At 47.0% G+C, this 20,993-nt stretch overlaps 1 pseudogene; it reads left to right on the forward strand.

The window, feature by feature from the left end:
* Positions 1–17,024: 17,024 nt before the first annotated feature.
* On the forward strand, positions 17,025–19,424 carry LOC101579433 (annotated as a pseudogene).
* Positions 19,425–20,993: the final 1,569 nt, after the last annotated feature.

Genomic DNA, 20,993 nt, shown 5'->3' on the forward strand with positions numbered 1-20,993 from the left:
CTACTCGTCGTCGGGAGGGGTGGGGACGTAGGGCAGAGTGGTGTGGGGCTGCCCGAGGGGATGGGAGAGGGTCCGGCCCACGCTGCGCCAGGGCTGGGACTGGTCCCGCCTGCGCAGGGTAGCAGGAAGCTCTCCACACACTCACCGGACCTGGGCTAGGACTGGGTCTGGGGGTTCCCGGAAGTCCCCAAATATTCTTTTAAAAACTACAGAAGAGAGCTTTTGCACCAGATAGCTCACTTGATACTTTAGTAAAAAGTGCCTCTTTAGTATTCTGTAATCAAGACTGGGAGACCAAGGAGGAAAAGCCAAGAGACCAAAAAAGTGGCTGCCTTTGTGGCAGCCTTAAAAAATACAGGCCCTTAATTTTTAAATTTTTTTATAAGTAGATTATATTTATTGAGAGAAAGAAAACTCCTATCCAAGAGAGGGACAGGAGGGGGGACCAAGCGGGTAGTTCCCCCAATTTTTTAATTTTTAATAAAACACAGACCTTAAGTCTAATTCCTTGGGCTTCTAAAAGAGCTCAACAACTAGGCTCAACTGCTCTAACTATAGAAAACCAGGCCACCTAAAGAGGGACTGCCTTAAGAGGCGCCCCCAAGTCATGCCCTGACTTCAAAGGTGACCCCTGGAGTTCAGACTGCCCTTCAAGGCTAAGATCCCAGAGTTCAGACCTATCCTACTAGTTGGTCCAGCAAGACTAAAGGGGCCCAAGGCTCTCTGTCTCCTCCCTCTAGCTGGACTGTCATCTCCGTTGAGGGGCCCTAAGTAATCATTAGAGAGAGAAAATGAAAGCGTATTTCTGGACAGTGGCACAGGTCTCTTTGTCCTTCAGTTCTGGCCTTCCTTCCAGTTATCATCCCTCCATAAAAGCAGTTACTAGAAAAATACCTCGTGTAAGCTACAGCTGGAATGACTTTCTCTACATCCGTTCCTTTTAGTTGTGCATAAAGGCCCAGCTCCCATCCTGGAGAGATTTTATCCTGTCTAAACACTGTAATATATATCCATGTTGCTAACTAATCAAAAAGATGCTGAGAGGGTTTTTGCAAATATAGTACACATTGTTGTTCATATACAAAAACTTAAGAGTTTCTCATTGGTCAAAAAATGTGCTAATCTATTTTCATAAGTCATCAAAAATACAGAGAAAATTATAGCTAAAGCTAGAGGGGCTTCTGACAAAATGTTACACTCCATCAGGAAAGGGGTCTAAGAGCCAGTGGGTTACAATTGCTATCCCTTAGAGAGTTTCTAAACTTACCTGGAAGCTCTAGTGTTCATGATTTGATTATATATGCCCTAATTTCTCAAAAAATTTGTTCTTGCCTAGAAGATGCCAAACCCCAAATAATCATACTAATAAAACTGATCACCAATACGCTAGATTCCTTTTACATTCCTTTTATTGGAATCCACCAGATCTTGTCCAGAGAGCGGATTATAGGACACATACCAAGACCTTAACTACCTATATTCAGTGGGCCTTAAATGACAATAAAGCAGGCCTTCCTCAAAAATCGGCTGGCACTAGAGGTTCCCATGGCAGCTCAAGAGGTGGGTCAGCTGCACAGGGTCTGTCCAGGGGTCTTTCCAAGGGTCTGTCCAGTCCCTTTCACTTGCAAATGTCCTCCTTACCCCTAAATGGTCTCCTTTTTAGGTTTCTGTAGGAATAGACCACCATTCTGCTATGGGTGGACCAACCTCTCCCACCCTAGCAAGCTTTTTTTTTTTTTTTTTTGGTGAAACTGGGGATTGAATTTGGCCCTGCACTTGCCAAGGAAGCACTTATTCCACTGAGCCATTTCCATAGCCCTAGCAAGTTAATTTTGACTTCTGCACACTCCCACCACTAAGTTTCCCACTGTGTGGAGCCCTACTCCACTGAGCACCTACAGCACCCTATCTCCACTTCTAACACAATCTCCCCTCTTTTTTTAAGATGTATCCAGACTCCTCTCACCTCAAAGATCTAAAATAAGGCAAAACTATATTATAACTGAAATTTCTTTAAATGATGTAGGTTGGATACAGGGCAAAGGAACTCCCAACTTGCTAGATGTTCAGTATAAGTTCCTGTTCTCTAAAACCAAAAATAAATTTTAGGAAAATGGAGATTAAGAGTAGAATATTTTTACTGGGAGAAAGAAGGGGAAGGAGTGGGTTGCCCAGGACTCTACCTTCGTAGGGATTTCTATACAGGTGGATTCCATGTGAGGCAGGTCTAAGGCAGGAAAAGTGAGAATTTATGAGGTGGGCATGAGGTGGTGAAGTAGAAGAGAGAAACCCTCCACCTGCTGGATGTCCTGTAGGAATGGCACGTCCTGAGCTGGAGACACAGTGCAGATACACCAAAACCCAGGTCACTCCACAGGAAATGGGCCCAACCCATTTCCCAGGTAGAATTGCCTGGGGCAGCTGTTCTGTGTGTGTGTGTGTGTGTGTGTGTGTGTGTGTGTGTGTGTGTGAGCTTTATTTTGTTTCACACCCAGAACAACTGGGCTTTACTCAAAAATATGCCCCAAGCATCTTTATGCCTGGGGGCCTGTCCTAGAGTCTTAGAAATTGGAAGTTTTACCTAAATATGGATCACTAACAAGGAAAGCCACCCCCACAAGGTGGGACACACTGGGCTCATCTACCTCCTCTCCCTCCCTGTCCCTCCTAATTTGCACCAGAATAGGAAAAATGTTAAAGGGTTTGAGTTTTCTGACAGGTGAAATCCTGAGTAAAAAAGAAGGGACAAAGAGGGGCTGAGGCTTCATTTTTAAATGACTCTGAATGGTGGGGGAGAAAAAGCAATGATTGGGCTCCTCTTTTAGGTCTGAGTCTAAGACTCCATCAAGTCTGTGGACAGCGTCCGCTGTCACCCGAGTGACCACTTGAATCTACATAGCCTAGGACAGGTTCCCAGCCACCCAAGAAGGGGAGCTGTGGCATCAGGTGGGTGGTCCTTAGGCTCTTCAGAGAGGGGTGAGGGGAGAGGAGGGAGGGGGGAGAGAGGAGAGGAGAAGAGGAGAGTGGGGAAAGAGTGGGGAGAGGGGGGAGAGGGGAGGAAAGAAGGAGAGGAGGGGGGAGATAGAGTGTGAGCAAGAGAGCGAGAGCGAGTGAGAGAGAGCAAGAGAGAGAGAGAGAGAGAGAGAGAGAGAGAGAGAGAGAGCCTCCTAGTGAATGTGTTAGGTCTCCACAGGTGTATGCTGTGGAGATGGCTCCCTCCAGCATGGCCAAGAGGCCCATACTCTCCACTGTCTCAGGATTGAATTTCTCATGCCGGCTGTGTGAGAAACTTTGCTCCAGACACTGGATGGGGCTTCATCCTTAGCTTCTGTCTCCCTGGATGATCAAGATTTAGGGGACCATCCAACCCAGGGATGGCCCATGCTCAGAGCTGAAGGAGTCCCTAGTGAGGCTTCCTGGGAACTCCCTGCTGCTTCTGGTCAGAGGGAACAAATGCTTTTGGTCTTATGTGCAAGAACTCATTTTCTAGTGGCTTAGGAATTTCTAATTGCTGAAAAAGTTTAAAAAGATCCTTTGGCTGCAGAGGGAGAAAAAGAGAAAAATTAAAACTCTGCTTCAGAGAAAAACTATGCTTCTAAGGATCAGGGATTGGGGAAGGGTGGGAGCAGACCAAGAAAATGACTGATCGGAAGCACTTGGCTGGACTCACCAAGCCGGAGCTGAGACTTTTGCCCTGTCCGGCTCTCTCTTTAGGGCCCCTCCTAGTCACCAAGCTAAACATCACCAAGCTGGGTCTGAGGATCCCCGAGATTGAAGGAAGGAATTTAAACCACTTTTAAAATAAATTTGTAGGTTTACTGACTCTCATGTAACAAAAAGAATTTTCAGGATGCATCAGTAAAAGGGACATGAGGAGGAGCCATTAGAGATAGACATAGATAAACACAGGGCACGCGAAGGGTCCGAGTGGGGCCTATCAGAGAAAGGAGGCACCTACCCTTTCCTCCTTTTCTTCCTTCCTTCCCTCCTTTCTAAGTGGGGGTGCACCTAGGGCCTGGCACATCAGGCCAGCGCTCTCCCCACTGAGCTACACGCGCAGGCCAAGGTGCGAGGAATCCCAGCGCTGGCTTTGTTCTGCCTGCTAGGAGATGTCCGAGTGTGTGTCTTTATTTATTTTGCAAAGCCCCGCACAGGGAACGTGGCATGAGTTTAGAGGACGTTGTTTCTGCTCCCACAACCGCCCTCGGCGCCCTCAAACGGAGTGAAAGGGCTCTCGTGCCTCACAAGTGAGAAGTGTCCTCATGCTTGTGTAGGAAAATACGGCTTAGCCTTTGTCCTCTTTGTATAAAAAGGACGAGGAAGGGCCGGCCAGATAGCTCAGCAGACTAAAGCACCTGCTTAGGCAGGCACAGGGACCGGGTTCCCTCCCCTGCTGCTGTGCGGCCCTGCCCCAGGGCGCTGAGACAGTGACTGAGACTGGGAGGGGGGTGCTTGCCTGTAATCCCAGCACTTGGGAGGCTCGAAACAAGAGGATCACTACAAGTCCAATCTGTGTAGTGAAACTCTGTAGACCCTGTACTAAATACAAAAAAAAAAAAAAAAATCTAAAAGAAGGACAAGGAAAAAACTAAGGGTTACTGAAAGGAAGAGTTGATGTTTAATTGGTTGAACAATCTGGCATGCCTATATCTAGTAATCTGAGCAACAAATTTGGTAACAGGGAAGCAGAACCGGGAATTGAACTCAGGCCCTTGTGCTTGCCAGGGAAGCACTTATTCCACAGAGCCATCTCCCCAGCCCACAAATTTGATAACAATAGGTAACATAACAACCACTGTTAATTTCCTATTGTTTTGAAATTCTGTACCATTTATATTATGTTGCTTTTTGTCTTTGTTCTTGTTATTTTAGGGTTTTTTCCCCTTTAAATAAAATTTAGAAAAAAATTTAAGTGAAGTCAGTACTTTGTTTTCACTTATCAGTACATGTGTGTGTGCGTGCGTGCTTGCGTGTGTGCATGTGCATGTGCGTGTGTGTGTGTGTGTGTGTGTGTGGTACATTCCCGGTGGGAAGTTAGTGCCTGTGTATAATCTTTCAATTTCTGTTTTCCATGACCTTTTTGTCCTTCTCCTCTTCATGTGGCCCCTCCACCCAATATTTCTCCCAAATTTCTACATTTCCATAAATCACTAGAGGAAAAAGTTTATTGTACCTTTCTGAGCCTCATACTGTCACCAAACGCTGGAGTCATGTTGCAAGGGACAAAGAATGACATTGTGGGTGGAGGTGGGGTGCAAGCAAATGCATTTAAAGGACGTGAAGTCAAGGAAGTGAAGCTCCACCCACCGACAGAGGGCTCTGAGTAGGGTGCCCGCAGGGCTCTTGGTCTAGGGCGTGTTAAGGGACGCAGAAGGGAGCTGAGCTCTCCTAAGCAATAGAATCTCTATCCTATAGACTACATATTTTTAAGGGGCCACTCTATACAGCATCCACAAAGTGCCTATGTCGGGGTCCGTGCACCCTGAGCCCTGGCCTGCCAGGTCATGTTCTGCCAAGGTTCCAGACAGCCAGAGGACATGTGGCAGATGTTTTGTAAGCTCTCTTTGGGGGAGGCAGGGTTGTGACTTGGCAGACTGACTCTTTGGGGCTTCCTCAGCCCATCTTGGGGCTGCTGCCCTTACGGCCTAACTCCTCTCATTAATTCCTATTCCAAGATGACATCTTGCATGAGATCACTGCTCTTTAAAAAAGAACACATGCCTTTCATCAGGTAAGTAAATACCAAGAGCCCAGAGTGATGTTAAAAAGCCTGTGGAGGGGGCTGGGGAGATGGCTTAGTGGAATAAGTGCTTCCCTGGCAAATGCAAGGGCCTGAGTTCAATCCCCGGTTCTGCAAAATAAATTAATTAATTAAAATAAAATTAAAAAAAAAAAGCCTGTGGACTTCTCTTGCTGACAGATTTCTAACTTAGGAAATGGTAGAAGGCAAAAAGACGCTTCCCTGTGGCCAGGAGATGGCTCCCTGGCAAACCCAAGGGCCTAAATTCGATCTCTGGTTCTGAAAAAAAAAAAAAAAAAAGACACTTCTCTGAGGATGGAAAGCTGCCTTGCGCAGGTTGGTAGAAGTATCACAGCAGGACTTCGTAATTTTTTTTTTTTTTTTTTTTTTTGTATTGGGGATTGAACTCAGGACCTTGCACTTGCCAGACAAGTGCTTACTCTACTGAGCTATCATCTCCTCAGCCCTGGAATTTTTTTTTTTTCCTGGAACCGGGGATTGAACTCAGGCCCTTGCGCTTGCCAGGCAAGTGTTTATTCTACTGAGCCATCTCCCTAGCCCCTGGAATTTTTTTTAATCATTTATTTACTTATTTTGTACAGGGTCTTGCTACACAGCTCAGACTTGTAGTGATCCTCCTGTCTCAGCCTCCCCAGTGCTGGGATTACAGGGGTGCACCACCATGCCCAGTTTCAGTGGCTGGCACAGTGTGCCCTAGCTTCCAGGACTGGCACGGCATGTGGTATCAGAGATCAAACCTGGACCCATGCGCTTGCCAGGCTGGCACTTAGACTGCTAAGCTATCGCCCCAGCCCAGGACGACTTTTATAGCTACAGGATGCATGGTTTTTACAGAATTATGAAATCTGTCTTCGTAGAGCCCTAGGCAAGATGACACCTCTGAGCAGGAAATGGTTTATCCTCCCTTTTCTCACTGGGACCTGCCTTCTAGCCCACTTTGGCCACAAGCAGGTAGAACTAGCATTCTGTGGCTTTTGAGCCTTGATTCCGAGAGGCTTTGTGCTTTGCCACGAGGCTGCTAAGGCCACACGAAGGGCCCCGGCTTACTTCCTTAACGATGAATGCTCGCGTGCGGAGAGGCCCTGCCTTCCTAGCCACCAATTCTTGGATGACAGTAGCCACAAGAGCGAGCACAGGCAGGCCCACAGAGGCAGCACCCTACCACCATGCCAGCCCTGGGAAGTAATAAGCCACTGTTGTTTTAAGCTGTGGATTTGGAAGCAGTTATGCCACAGATACAAACTAAAATAGGGGTGAGATGATACCATAACAAAAATCTAAAGAAGGTGACGTTAATTTTGGGACCAGGTGGCACCCCTAGAGATAGATACTAGGGTGGCCACTAGCAGAAGCCGGAGACAGGATGCCCCCTGTTCTACACACATACATCAGTTGATAACAGCGTTGGTCATGGTAGTTCAGAAAGATAAAAAAAAAGATGCACCTCATACACTTGGAAGATCTGATGAAGAAAATTTAATGGCAAACTTTGAAAAATCAGGTTGTTAAAGGCAGGAAGAGGAGCAAGACCACCTTCGCTGGCTCTGTAAAAGTTAGCATGGCCGTTTGTTAGGGGACGGGGGACTGAGTTCAGAGGGTGCAATTGGCAGGAAGCAGAAGGTAAAACAAAGGATTCAAAGGGGAGGGGAGGAGTCTGCCTCCCTGAGGACTCTGGGCTCGGAGGTAGTGTGGTGGTGCTTCTCCAAATGGACAGGGCCAAAGCAAGTGCGGTCACGTTTCTCAGGACAGGCACTGCAGATGGACACAGCTTTGTCCTGTGGTTTGCCGCCGGGCCAGTGATGGCCTCCACTGGGTGAGACGTTCCTGTCTCTTCATTGTTATAAAGGAAGAAAGAGTGTAGGGGAGGTAGATACTGTTTTTCATGAATTTGTGCAGGACATGTGGGTGACACAGGGGGATGGGAGGGGTCAGGGGTGGGGTGTGAGGTTAATAGCCCCAGATGTGGGGCAGGACTAGAGTGGCCAAGTAGGTAGCTAAAGAGACAAAGAGATACAAAGCCAGGAATCTGGGCTAAGGACGGACTGGACTGGTTTAGGAGGGAGTGGGTTAAGTACAGAGTCCTGTAGAGATGGTCAGGGCTCAGGAAGAGAAGTGGGCTGCAGCCATGGGGCATGGTAAAATGAGCAGGAGAGCCAGCTGACAAGAGTGCACAGGGAGGAGAAAGATAATCTGACCCTATCTGGAGAGGTCACACACAGTGCCCTGAAAAAGGAGATGTTACTCACATGAGGACTCAAAGGCGAGGGCCTGAGGGTAAAACCACAAAAGACCAAGGTAGACAGAATGAAGGAATCACCCTGTGTGGATCAGCAGAGTAGTCAGGGAAGGGCCTTCAGGCGTCTGCTGCAATCTGGGTCAGGATGAGGGGAAGAGAGATTACTGGTAATTTCTGTGAAGAGGAGTCAGACACCTATCAGCAGAACACTGCTTTAACTGGGAGTGACGTCCCCAGTGGGGAGACTCTCAGAGAAGAACCATCCCCAGGGCACTGGGGATGACCAGGAAGGGTCCTGTCTACTTAGGCTGCAGATTCCATGGGTGTAAGCCTTTAATTAGGACAAGTCTGCCGGAAAGGCTGCTTTTTATAGGGCTAGGTGTCAGAAGAAGGCAGGACAAAGTTAGCAACCTGTCAGATAGCTTTGGGGGTTTACAGCAAAACTAGGAGACAGTCTCTGATGGGGTGGGCTCTGGGCTGTTTGCCCCAAGCAGATGTGGCTGTATAAAAGCTCAAATGGACTGTGTGTGATAGGTTCCCAGGGTGACAGAGGGGCGTCTTGGCTGCAGGGGAGCCAATCGGGAGCAGGGAAACCCAGTATTTATGGAGCTGGAACAAAAGCTCAGCGAGCTGGGCTTTGAGGAGGCCATTATCGCTCTCTGCCTTGTTGGATGGTTGAGGCCCATAGGACGTGTGGACATTTTACTGGATACCAAGCAACTTAAACACCTCCTGGGTAATTTGGCCAATGAAAGCTGGGCCATTGCCTAATTGAATAAAGGTAGGGAGGCCAAACTTGGCAATCATATTGGATCGGAGAGAGTTGACAACAACGTAGGCCTTTCCTGAGGCAGCACGAAAGGTCTCTATCCATCTAATAATGGTACTGACCAAGACCAGGAGATAACTAAATTTCTGCACCCACAGCATGGGGGTGAAGTTGCCAGCCCTGAGTTGGAGGACAGCCTCGCTCTTGAAGGTTAGGGTTAAGAGGTGGCATCTGATCAGCAGAAAGATCTGGGGTAAGGAGAGGAGTGGCCATGGCAGCCACAGCAGGGGCTCAGCAGGGCCTCCCTACAGGAGCAAGGCCAGCTGGATCCATCATCAGGGATGAGTCAGCATCAGGCAGCAGGGGTGCAGGTGGCAGGGAAAGAATAGGATTTGAGAGGAGTCAGAGGAGCAAAGGTTATGTCTAGGTGTAAAACAACACCTAGAATAGGTACGTCAGCAGATCAGGGAGGGGTGGAGAGGTTTAGTTTTTGGGGAGACAGGCTGGGGGAAAGATGGAGGAACAGAAGGAGGAACAGTTTGCACGGAGCACCAAGAGGGGTAACTGTCACTCCCAGCATTATATGATGAGAGCAGCAACAAGGCCCACAAAGGACACCAACAGTTGGGACTTAGGCCATAGAAGCACAGTTGGGTGACCACTGTCACTGCAGTTGATTAAACACCAAGCGAATGTTCATCACCTGTGTTTGAAAGGCGTGGAAAGCAGGCAAGCCCCTGTCTCAGCAGGCGAGGGGAGGGGAAGGAAGAGGTTGTCTATGTACTGTATGAGAAGAGAGGAAGAGGAACGGAGGGGCAAAGAGTGAAGCATAGGCTGTTGGGAGCAGCTGAAACTGAAAAGTACGCATGCGGGACAAAGCCAGCCTGAGAACGCGGGGAACACAGAGCTCCTCAAAACATGTAAACAAGTTGGTGCAGCTTAACTGCCGGGGAGAGAGGTTGAAACTGACATCAACTCCTACTCTCTACAGTCCTTGGGCAGGTTCCCCTCCTCTGCCAGGAGAGAACTTCCACCTGACCTGGACATTGTCTCTTGTCTGTCTTTTCCTCATCTCTGCCACCATTCCCCCCCCCCCAGGGCACACTGAGTGCCCAGCAAGTCACAGCAATGGGCAAGGGACTCACCGAAGCAGAGGGGGCTGCCCCAGAAACCCTGTGGCAAGAAGGTCCCAGCTGTGGGTGCTGGCTGTGCCCCAGGGATGATCAGAGTAGCTGACAACATGGTTAAGATCCCTCCCACTAAAAGAATGGGCCAGGTAGGAATAACGGGAATGAGGGTGGCAGAAGGTGCTGACCCAATTGGCACCCGACAGAGGGGCACTGTTAAGGCTCTGGAGACTTTGTCATCAATATCCACAACAGTCATCGGGACCAAAGGCCAGTCCATTGAAAGTGAACAGGCTGGTCACCATAACTATCAGGAAGAGGATGGACTCACCCTCCATCGTAAGAATTACCAAAAATTCCTTATTTCAGATAGTTGAAGGGTCCTCCAAGGCCTATGGATGGTTTTAGTCTTCAGTGGCCAGGCCAAGATCTGGGAAGGAACTGTGAGTGTCCATGGGGTCATGATCCAGAAGCAGCAGAAATGACTGGCAGTGTTGGGTGACCCGACTTCCGGTGGGGGGCACACAGGCCTGGCCCATTGTTGTTATCTTGAAGCCTGACCTCTAACTGAAATGTCTCTGGCCATAGCTGGGGTGCACTTTACCTTTTGTCTGGACTCTCAGGAGGGCCTGGGCCTACTTGACTGTGTATGATGTTTCTAACTTAGCTAACTGTAATATTCTCCCCTCAGAAGAGGTACCCCTAACTGTGTAAAGGAGCAGAGGGTGAGAGCTATATTGGCTTCTTCAGGCCGATGGGGGATGTAGTTGTGACTGGCAAGGTGCTCTGCAGAGGGTCTCTCCAAAGGCCTTTGATAGATGTCAGGCACCCTCATCTTGGGTAGGCATACAACTTTAAGTCCAATCTGAAGCCAGCAGTGTCTGGGGCAAGGTCTGAGAAGCCAATGTCACAGGGTGGTCTCTTTAAGACAACAAGGGCTCAAGATAGGACTCGGAGGCCCTCAAGGGGTGCTGCACCAAATATGGAAACAGCACAGAGAAGAGAGACCACTGGAGCAGGCTCTACAGATAGCTCCCAAGGCTGTTTCATCACTCTTGTGAGCAGAGTGAGTTCTGAGGAAAAAGACATCAGCAAGAAATGAGAGCCAGCCAAATAGCTCAGTGGATTAAAGCACCTACAAGCAGGTGCAGGGGTTGGGGGTTCAATCCCTGGGCCTGCTGTGCCAACCCTGTCCCTGGGGTGTGCTGAGATGGCAATTGAGACTGGGTATGGTGGCACGTGCCTGTAACCCCAGCACTTAGGAGGCTGTAAACAGGTGGATCACTATGAGTCCAATCCGCGTAGTGAGACCCTGAACACCTGAACACACTGTAGACCCTTCCCTAAAATACAAAAAAAAAAAAAAAGAATTCAGAGAACAGAGGATTTAAAGGGGAGGGGAGCAGTCGCTGCCTTGAGGAACTTGAGAGTGGAGATGGAGTGGGGACAGCGTGGCTGTACGTGTCTGGATGGGGGCACACTGAAGAGCGCTCTCTTACAAGGCATTGTGGATGTGGCTTTGGGGTTATGGCGTGAAAACCAATGAGGCACTAACAAACCTGAAGGATACTGAGTGAATTCTCTCAACTTCTGAATTATATTAATGAGCACATCACTAGTTTGAACAAAAAGGGACAGAGATGTCTCAAAATAAACTGTCCAGGCCTAAACTTTGCAGCTAGCAAACAGGTTAAGAAAACTACTCAGCTACAGTACAGGCTATTTTGTATTGAAAAAGAGAATGCCTCAGATGGCAGGACCAAGACCCTAGAGGGTAGCACAAAGGTCACCAGCAAAGCCTAGGACAAGAAAGTCACTCCAAGGGAACAGAACAAGGCACTGACCAAGGGTTCCCTGTCACCCTGGTGCTAAACGCCTTCCCTTCCTCAAATTGCATACAGGCAGTGAACTCCCTCTCCCTGATGCATCTCTGTATGCTGCAGGGGGACAGGAAAGGCAAAGCACCTTTCTTTTAATCTCTGCACCCAAGAGACTAAGCCACTTTGGGACCTAATGCAGATTATAAAATGAGCTTCGGGATGATACTATAACCAGACGAGATTTCAGGGGCCTCTGGGAAGGGACAAGTGTACTTGCCTGTGGAACAGGTATGAACTACTCAGAGTGCAGACAGTGACAAATGGTTACTACCACAGCTCCTAATGAGTCACTACATGCTGAGTCAACAACCTTTTGCAATATGACATTTCCATTCTACTCATCCAAAGTTAGTCCACTTCTTCAGCCTGAGCCAGGCTTGCTCTGCACTGCTGTCCCCTGCAGCCCAAGGGATGCTGTGACTATGAGAGCCAGACTGTCACAAGCCACACAGCTCCCATCTGCACTGTCTTGGAGCACGTCTGTCACCCAAGCAAAAGCTTCAACCTTCTAGCTTCCATATATGATACAGTATGCATCTTGCCATGCGGGGCTCATGTCACTTAATATCCTCCAGGTCTATTTATGTTAAAGCAAATGACAGAATTCCTTTCTTTTTCCTGGATGACTAGTACACCACTGGGTACATATACAATAGTTTCCTTCCTTTCACCCATCAATGATACTGAGGCTGGTCCTGTATCCTGGGTATGGTGAATACTTGGAAGTACAGACGTCTCTTCAACTGATTCTATTTCCTTGGATATATACCAGGAGTGAAAATGTTGGTCATGTGGAGTTCTATTTCTAGTTTCTTGAGAAATCTCCAGTCTTTTCCAGATAATGCTGTGCTAATTTATATTCCAACAGTGTGTAAGGTTCCTCTTTTCTCCACATCCTTAGAAGCATTTATCTTTTGTCCTTTTGATGAGTAATTCTACAGAATAAGGTGTTACTCACTGAGCTTTTTGCATTCCCTTAGTGTTCAGCATTTTTTCACATATCTTTTGGGCATTTGAACATCTTATTTTAAGAAATATCTTGTTGGATCTATTACCCAGTTTTAATCAAATAACTTTTTTTTCTTTCTGTATTTAGGACAGGGTCTCTAGGGTCTCACTACATAGATCAGACTCAGTGATTCTCCTGTTTTCAGCCTCCCAAATACTGAGATTACAGGCCTGTGCCACCACACCCAGTCTCAATCACTGTCTCAGCATGCCCCAGGGGATTGTACCACGGCTACTGCACGATGTCTAAGCAGGCACTTCAGTGTGCTGAGCTCTCAGACCGGCCCTAATCAAATAACTTTCTTACTATTGGGTTCCCTATATATTCTGGGTATTAAACCTTAATTATATACATACTTTGAAAAATACTTTCTTATGCTCTGTAGGTTATCTATTCACTTTGTCTCCTTTGCTATGCAAAGCTCTTTAGTTTCTTTGAAGAGTATGTTATTATTACATTTATTAAACACCATCAACTTGATTGAAACTGCAACATGGCTCACAATGACTGATATGTCCAAGAGTCACTGCCTCTGGAATTAGTACTACAGGGATGGGAAACACACAGGGACGAAACCAGAACTGTCGAGGGGCTCTGCATGGGCAATGCTGCAGCATAGTTTCTTAAGCACCAGGAAGGATACAAATTCCTTTTAAAGAGAGCTTTGTCACAGCCACATGAAACACTGACACAGCTGAAGTGAACACGAGAGTCTGATGGGCGCCACCTCACTGCAAAAGTGTGACTAGTGCAGAAACGAGTAGCAAGCTGCCCGATGGGTCCTGTGCCAAGGTCGGCGCTGACTAGGGAGCCAAAGTACTGCTTCTTCTGGTGCAGCATCTTTGTGGAAGCAGCCACTTAAAGGACTGAGCTAGGGCCAGGCCCCTAGGTGCAGCATCTTCAAAACAGCATAAACATAAGTTTTGGTCTCTGGACAATACTCCTAGGTAACATTTATACTGACAATTGTCACAAAATTCGGTGTGTTCTTGCTGCCATTGAAGAACAGCTATTGTGCAAATTTCTCAAAGCTTCATGCTAGTTCAGGGCAGTTTAGAAGTAGAAGGCCATGGAAACTCAAAGGGGCATACTAGAGAACTGCACAGGCACAAGTAATATTACTCTCTCTACTAAAAGTTCCTAATTGTTAGGTTTAACAAAAACCATATCTTCAATTTTTTTTTTTTTTTTTTTTTTAGTACAGGGTTTACAGGGTCTCACTACACAGATCAGACTCACAGTGTTCCTATTTTCAGCCTTCCAAGTGCTGGGATTACAGGGGCTCGCCACCACGCCCAGTCTCAGTAGCCCTCTCAGCATGCCCTCAGGGCCAGGCCTGCATGCCCGGCCAGGGATTGAATCCTGGTCTCGGCGTGTGCCTAAACAGGCACTTTAACCTGCCGAGTTATCTGGCTGGCCCTCCTATCTTCAATTTGGATACCATAGTTCTCTTGGCTCAATAAATACAGCATTAGTGAAGTCATGGTCTATTAGTACTGCATCACGGGCCGGCCAGATAGCTCAGTGGACTCAAGCGCCTGCTTGGGCAGAGCACAGCGGCCGGGGTTCAATCCCAGGCATGCCGTGCCGGACCCACCCCTGGGACGTGCTGAGATGGCAATTGCGACTGGGAATGGTGGCTCACGCCTCTAATCCCAGCAATTGGGAGGCTGAAAACAGAAGAATCACTATGAATCTGATCTACCTATTGAGACCCTGTAGACCAAGTATCAAACACATTTAAAAAAAAAAAAAAAAAAAAAATATATATATATATATATATATATATATATATAATCACAAACCCAAGTTCAAGGGTGCTGGCTTCCAATAGGAATGATGCTATAAAAAATCAACTTTGTAGTCCATGGAAGATAAAACTACTCAAGTAATGCTGCTCTAGGTGGGACACAGAAATTTGTACAGTCAGTCAACCAACTGGGAACGTGCTCACTATCATCCTTCAAGGCAAGAAGAACGTTTGTTAATATCTAAAGACCCTCAACAGATGGTGGTCCATTTTATTTCTCATAAGGAATGACTGCCAAGTATGTGCCTGGCATAGGACTTCCTGCTTACCATTCTGAGATGCCGTTTCTTAAGTTTTTCTTTTGGGCTGCTGCTTTGTGCCGTTTGTTCTGCAGTTCAGTAAGGGAAGAAAGAAAGCTGTTTTCACTTCCTTTTCAAACTCTACTGTCTTGCAGAGCCAACTGTTGCACCAGTTCCCCGCAGTACTCCTTAATGGCAGTCTCAGTTTCCTCCAGGGGCTCATTTAATTCAGACTCCGATGGCCTTTCCACCCTTTCTTCATAGCTGATGCTTGCTGGGAACCACTGGAGCTGGAAATTGGTCACATGTGCGAGAGCAGGACCAGGCCTCAGTGCCAAAAGCAGTCAAGTTACCTCAGTCCTGAAAAAAGCATCCTGTCTGGCCAGAGTCAGCTATTCATCACTAGAGAACTTTGTGTCACATGATACTAACTTTGCAAAGGTGTAAACAGCCCTACGGTTGTTCAGAGGTTCTTTGCCAATCAGGCATGGGCCACCACCTGACCTCAGCTATTATCTGGTCTTTATTTTCCTCTAGTCATTTTCTCCCAGGTACCACCAAGAGACCAAGGAGTCCTGACAGCTCCTACTAGACTTCTTGAAGAGTTTAAATCTCATGGGACAGCCCTGAAAGTGATCTGTGTAGGAGTCTCATCATCATCTGGGCCTAGCGATTCCTGCATCTTTAATTTCGTCAGTAACCTGGTCTGCCATGAAGAAGGGCTCCACATTAACACAAGAGGTTCCAAGTAAGCAAGCAGATGTACAGTCCTAGTAGGCAATGACTTCGTCTACAGGCATGTCATTTCCAAAATTACCTGCCTGGGCATTATCCATCTCTTCCCTTGGCAGCAGGTTGTCTTCGCAGCCACCCGCAAGGCAGAAGCATAGACTCAGTTTCTCCTGCAGGCTGCAGGCCAGGCTGGGAGGCTGTTCCAGCCCCCACTCACCCATCCCTGCTTCAGCCCTAGCCAGGCCAGGCCTTGAGCCTCTCTTTACATTCCTGCTGGCCCAGGACACTCCTGCCCAGGTCCTGGAACTCAATAGAAATCCTGCCAGTCACTGTAGGCCACTGTAGCCACCCAATGCAGGAACCCAGCCCCTGTAGCCACCCAATGCAGGAACCCAGCCCCACCCTCTGCCCTCCCTCTCCAATTTTTTTTGGGAGAGGGGTACTGGGCATCCAACTCAGGACCTGGAGCTTGCCAGACCTCACTTGTGCTACTGAGCTATCTCCCCAGCCCCAAATCTTCTTAGTTTGATATAATCTCACAGCTCTATTTTTTGTTGTTTGTGCTTTGGATCTTAGAGTTAAGTCCCTAATCCATTTTGAGAGGTAATCTGTGATTAGAAATAAGTTTCCAGTCCATGCTGAGGAGACTCCTTCATCCACTGTGTTTTTGGTACCTTTGTTAAAAAGCAGTTGGAGGGCCGGCCAGAGAGCTCAGCAGACTAAAGTGCCTGTTTAGACAAAATGTAGCAGGCAGGGTCCAACCCCCAGTGTGCCACGCCAGCCCCACTCCTTAGGCATGCTGAGACAGTAATTGAGATGGGGCGTGGTGGTGCACGCCTATAATCCCAACACTTGGAGGCTGAAAACAGGAGGATCACTATGAGTCTTAATCTAGGTAGTGAGACCTCGCAGACCCTGTACCAAATACATAATTTCTTTTTTAAAAAGCAGTTGGCTAGAAATACATGGATTTCTAGTTTTCTATTCTGTTCCACTGGTTATGCCTGTTTTGACACCACTACCATGCTATTTTGATTACTTTAACTTTGCAGGGTGATTTAAGACAGGTTTGTAATAGCGTCAGTGTTCTTGACTTTGTTCAGGTCTGCTTTGAAATCTTCAGTGGTTCCATACAAATTTTAGGATTGTTCGGTTTTTGCAAAGAATGCCAATGGCCTTTTGATAAGAACTGCACTACTGTTTTGGGTAGTATGGACATTTTAACAACATTCATCCTTCCAATTCATGAAGATGGAATGCCCTTTCATTTTTCTGCATGTCTGTCCTATTCAGTATTTTATAGTTTTATCTCCTTGCTTCCACTGATTCTAAGATTTGGGGTATGCTTGCAGCTATTGTTAATGAAGTCAATTTCTTGCTTTCTTTCAGTTAATTCATTTTGATGAAATGCTAAGTTTTGAATATCGGTATTGTATCCTGCTTAACTGAATTTAGCTGATACTACTGAAAGTGCAATACTTGATTATCACTGCAAGATGAGCTTTGATTCAAACCTTCTCCACAACAATGGACATAATGGGTACCCCAATGGTACTTTAGCAGCACTTCATGAAATGGGGGTTATTGAAAAACTGTTAACCTCTTATAGATTTATTCAGTGTTCAGAAGTCAAGTTAGACTTTTCTTCCATTGTTCACAATGTAATGGCAACCTGCAGGACTTAAAAAGTAGGAGATGATGTTGAATTCGAAGTATCATCTGACCAGCAGACTGGCAAACCAACGGTTATCAAACTAGTGAAGATAAAACAAGAAATCTACTCTGAAGAACAAAAAAATGGACAAGAAGTGTTTACCTGACTTATTCCCCTGCAGGCATTGAAGGGAATGTTCAGCTGGAAATGAGATAAAATAAACTTTGTAACTGATAACAATAAACATACTGGTGCTGTAAGTGCTCTTAACATTATGCTGTTGAAAAAGAAATACACCCGCTGTCAGGGAGTAGTGTGTGCCATGAAGGAGGCATCTGGCTTTATTGAAAGAGGTAAGGTGGTAAAAGAGATATTTTTCCACTACAGTGAGTTTAAAGGTAACCTGGAAACCTTGCAGCCTGGAGATGATGTGGAGTTCACAATCAAGGAAAGAAGCTGCAACGGATGTTAGATAATTGCTTCAAGGAATTGTCATTTTTGAAGATATCAGCATTGACCACTTTCAAGGAACTGTAACCAAAATTATCCCAAAAGTACCCAGTAAAAACCAGAATGATCCACTGATAGGACAAATCAAACTTGATTTTGTGATTCCTAAAGAACTTCCTTTTGGAGATGGACACAAAATCCAAGGTGACCCTGCTTGAAGGTGACCATGTTTGGTTTAATATTTCAACAGAAAGATGTGACAAATTAGAATGAGCAACCACTACAGAAGTTCTATCAAATATATTTCGGCTTACTAATGAAGCTAGAGAAATGGGTGTCATCAATGCCATGAGAGATGGGTTTGGTTTCATTGAGTGTGTGGATTGGAATGCTCATGTTCTTCCACTTCAGCGAAATTCTGGATGGGAACCAGCTCCATACTGCAGATGCAGTAGAATTTACTGTGGTTCCTGATATGCTCTCTGCCCAAAGAAATCATGCTATTAAGATTAAAAAACTTCCCAAGGGCAGTTTCATTCCATTCTCATTCAGAAAATCATTTTCTGGGAACTGTAGCAAAAGCTACTTTTTCCAATCCAAAAACCACTAGCCCCAATAAAGCCAAGGAGAAGGAGGCTGAGGATGGCACTATTGTTTATGATGTTGTGGAGTGAAACTGACTACTGCTTTTCAAGCCAAGGATGTGGAAGGAATCTACTTCTCCTCAGATAGGAGATAAGGTTGAATTTACTATTAGTGACAAAGAGAGGCCTGGGCAGCAGATTGCAACTTGTGTGGGACTTTTAGGTCATAATTCTAATTCCAAGAGGTTCTTGGGTTATGTGGCAACTCTGAAAGTTAATTTTATACTTATTGAAACAGCCAATCATGCTAAGGAAATCTTTTTCCATTACAGTGAATTCTCTGGTGATATTCATAGCCTGGAAATGGGGGACATGGTTGAAAACAGCTTGTCCAAAGGAAAAGGCAACAAAGTCAGTGCTAAAAAAGTAAACAAAACTCACTCAGTGAATGGTATTACTGAGGAAGCTAATCCCACCATCTACTCTGGTAAAGTCATTTGCCCTCTGAAGAGTGTTGATCCAATGCATACTGAGTATCAAGGAATGACTGAAATTGTGGAAGAGAAAGATATGAGAGGTAAGGTGTATCCATTTGGCATAGCTGAGGTGGCCAACAGAGGGGACTGCCTACAGAAAGGGGAGAGTGTAAAGTTCCAGTTGTGTCTTGGGCCAAAATGCACAGGCTACAACACTACATCCCTGCTTAGGACCACAGTAGAGTGTGTGAAAGATCAGTTGGGCTTCACCAACCATGACATAGGAGACAGCAAGAAGCTCTTTTTCCATGTGAAAGAGGTTCAGGATCGCATGAAGGTACAGGCAGGAGACAAGGTGGAGTTCTCATTGATCCTTAACCAGTGGGAGTTCTCAGTGATCCTTAATCAGCAGGAGTTCTCATTGATCCTTAACCAGCAGGAGTTCTCAGTGATCCTTCACCAGTGCACTGGCAGGTGCAGTGCCTGTAATGTTTGGTGAGTCTGCAAGGGCCCTAAGGTTGTCGCAGCCCCTCGACCTGACCGGTTGGTCAATTGCTTGAAAAACATCACCCTGGATGATGCCAGTGCTCCTCACCTAATGGTTCTTTGCCAGCCGAAGGGATCAGGTAACTCAGTGGGATTTGGTGCAGTAAGAGAGATCCATCAGGCTGGTGTCACTAATTGCATCCACGATTAAGCACATCTTTAATCCACTATGATCAAGCTGGGGGGATTCTGGTGAAGGGTTCTGAGTATCTCCTTCTTCATCCCTCCCAAAATCTGGAAAACTACCTCTACCAAGCTATTACACCAGTTTTAACACTAAAAGAAATGGGGGGGGGGGGCTACTATGTCACAGAAGGAAAACAAGGCTGAGGAGGAGAGAAAACAAAGCTACCCTGAATGTCCCAGTACATGGAGACTGGATACAGAAACAGGAAGCAGGGCACAGTGCTGCACCCCTGCCTTGCCAGGACAGTTCCCCCACAGCCTGCTGTCTCTAGGTCTTGTTTGTGGCCCACATGTTTCTAGGCTCCCAGCACTTTGGCAAAGCCTCACTCTCTCAAGTATTCATTTGTTCATTCTATTAAGCATGCTTGGCCACCCAATGCAAGGCATTACAAGGACAACATTGCAAGCTTGCAACACGGTTAGGTCTCTAATGATGATAGGAGCAATCTGAGGCAACACAAAACAGCAGTGCAAAGAAGGAACTCTAGTTCCCTGGTGTGCTCCGGAAGATGCCCCAGTGAGACCAGAGGAATCATACAGCATGGAAACCAGCAAGCGAGTGCAGCTGCAGGAAGGTCCAGGACTCTGGCTGCAAGGCAATGAGCAGGCACTTACTGTCCTCACTCCTTGGGCAGCAGAAAGTGTGTGCTGGGACAAGGGCCACGGCTGAAAGGTGCCCCGAGACCCTGCTGTGAAGCTCCCATCTTTCAGGTGCTCCTGTCATGCCTATGGGAGCTCTCAGGGAAAGTGTCCACCCAGTCCTCCTGCCTGGGTTGCCTCTAGCCCCGGTAAGAAATCTGGAGGCTCTCCAGTTGGGAAATGCCTTTCTTAAGTGAGGTGTGCCCCACAGCACACAGGTGCAGCCACTCCCCTCTCCCTATGGCAGAGCCTGCACCCCCTTTCCCTCCTCTCCCAGCACGTGGCCAGCCTCCCCTGCCACCAGCAACACCATGCTGCCTGCAGAGCCAGCTATGTCCGCACAGCCCAGCCACAAAGCACAGACCATCCCCACACTGGTTCTGCAGCTTCACTCTCCATGGACCACTCAAAATCTGCCCGGACGGCCAGTCTGCAGCACACACTCCTCCCAGTGGAGAGGGAAGAAGCAGAGGGCAGGTCAGCATGGAAGACTCTTCTGGATGTTTGCACCAATGAAACATGTGTGCACGTGTGCACGCACATGTACATGGAAGGGGTCCTTAATGCACAGCTAAGTTCCCTCTGATTTCCTCCATGGATCATAGTTTTCAGTCTCCTATACAGAAATCAGTATCACAGTTGATTCTATTACTTAAAGGGTGATTTAAAGAAACTTTTTCTTTTTCTGAGACGGTCTCACTGTAATTCAGTCCAGACTCACTCACAGCCATCCTCCTGCCTCAGCCTCCGAGCGCTGGGATTACAGGTGTGTGCCAGCATGTCCAGCAAAATAACAGTTTTCTGCCTTAGAAACTGCCACTGATTTTAAAATGCACCAGCTCCGGTGGACCTGAACGTACTTCAGATGGGGAGAAGGTCTTGTCACACAGAGAAG

Source organism: Octodon degus, unplaced genomic scaffold, assembly GCF_000260255.1.
Source record: "Octodon degus isolate 3935 unplaced genomic scaffold, OctDeg1.0 scaffold00047, whole genome shotgun sequence".
Lineage (NCBI taxonomy): Eukaryota > Metazoa > Chordata > Mammalia > Rodentia > Octodontidae > Octodon > Octodon degus.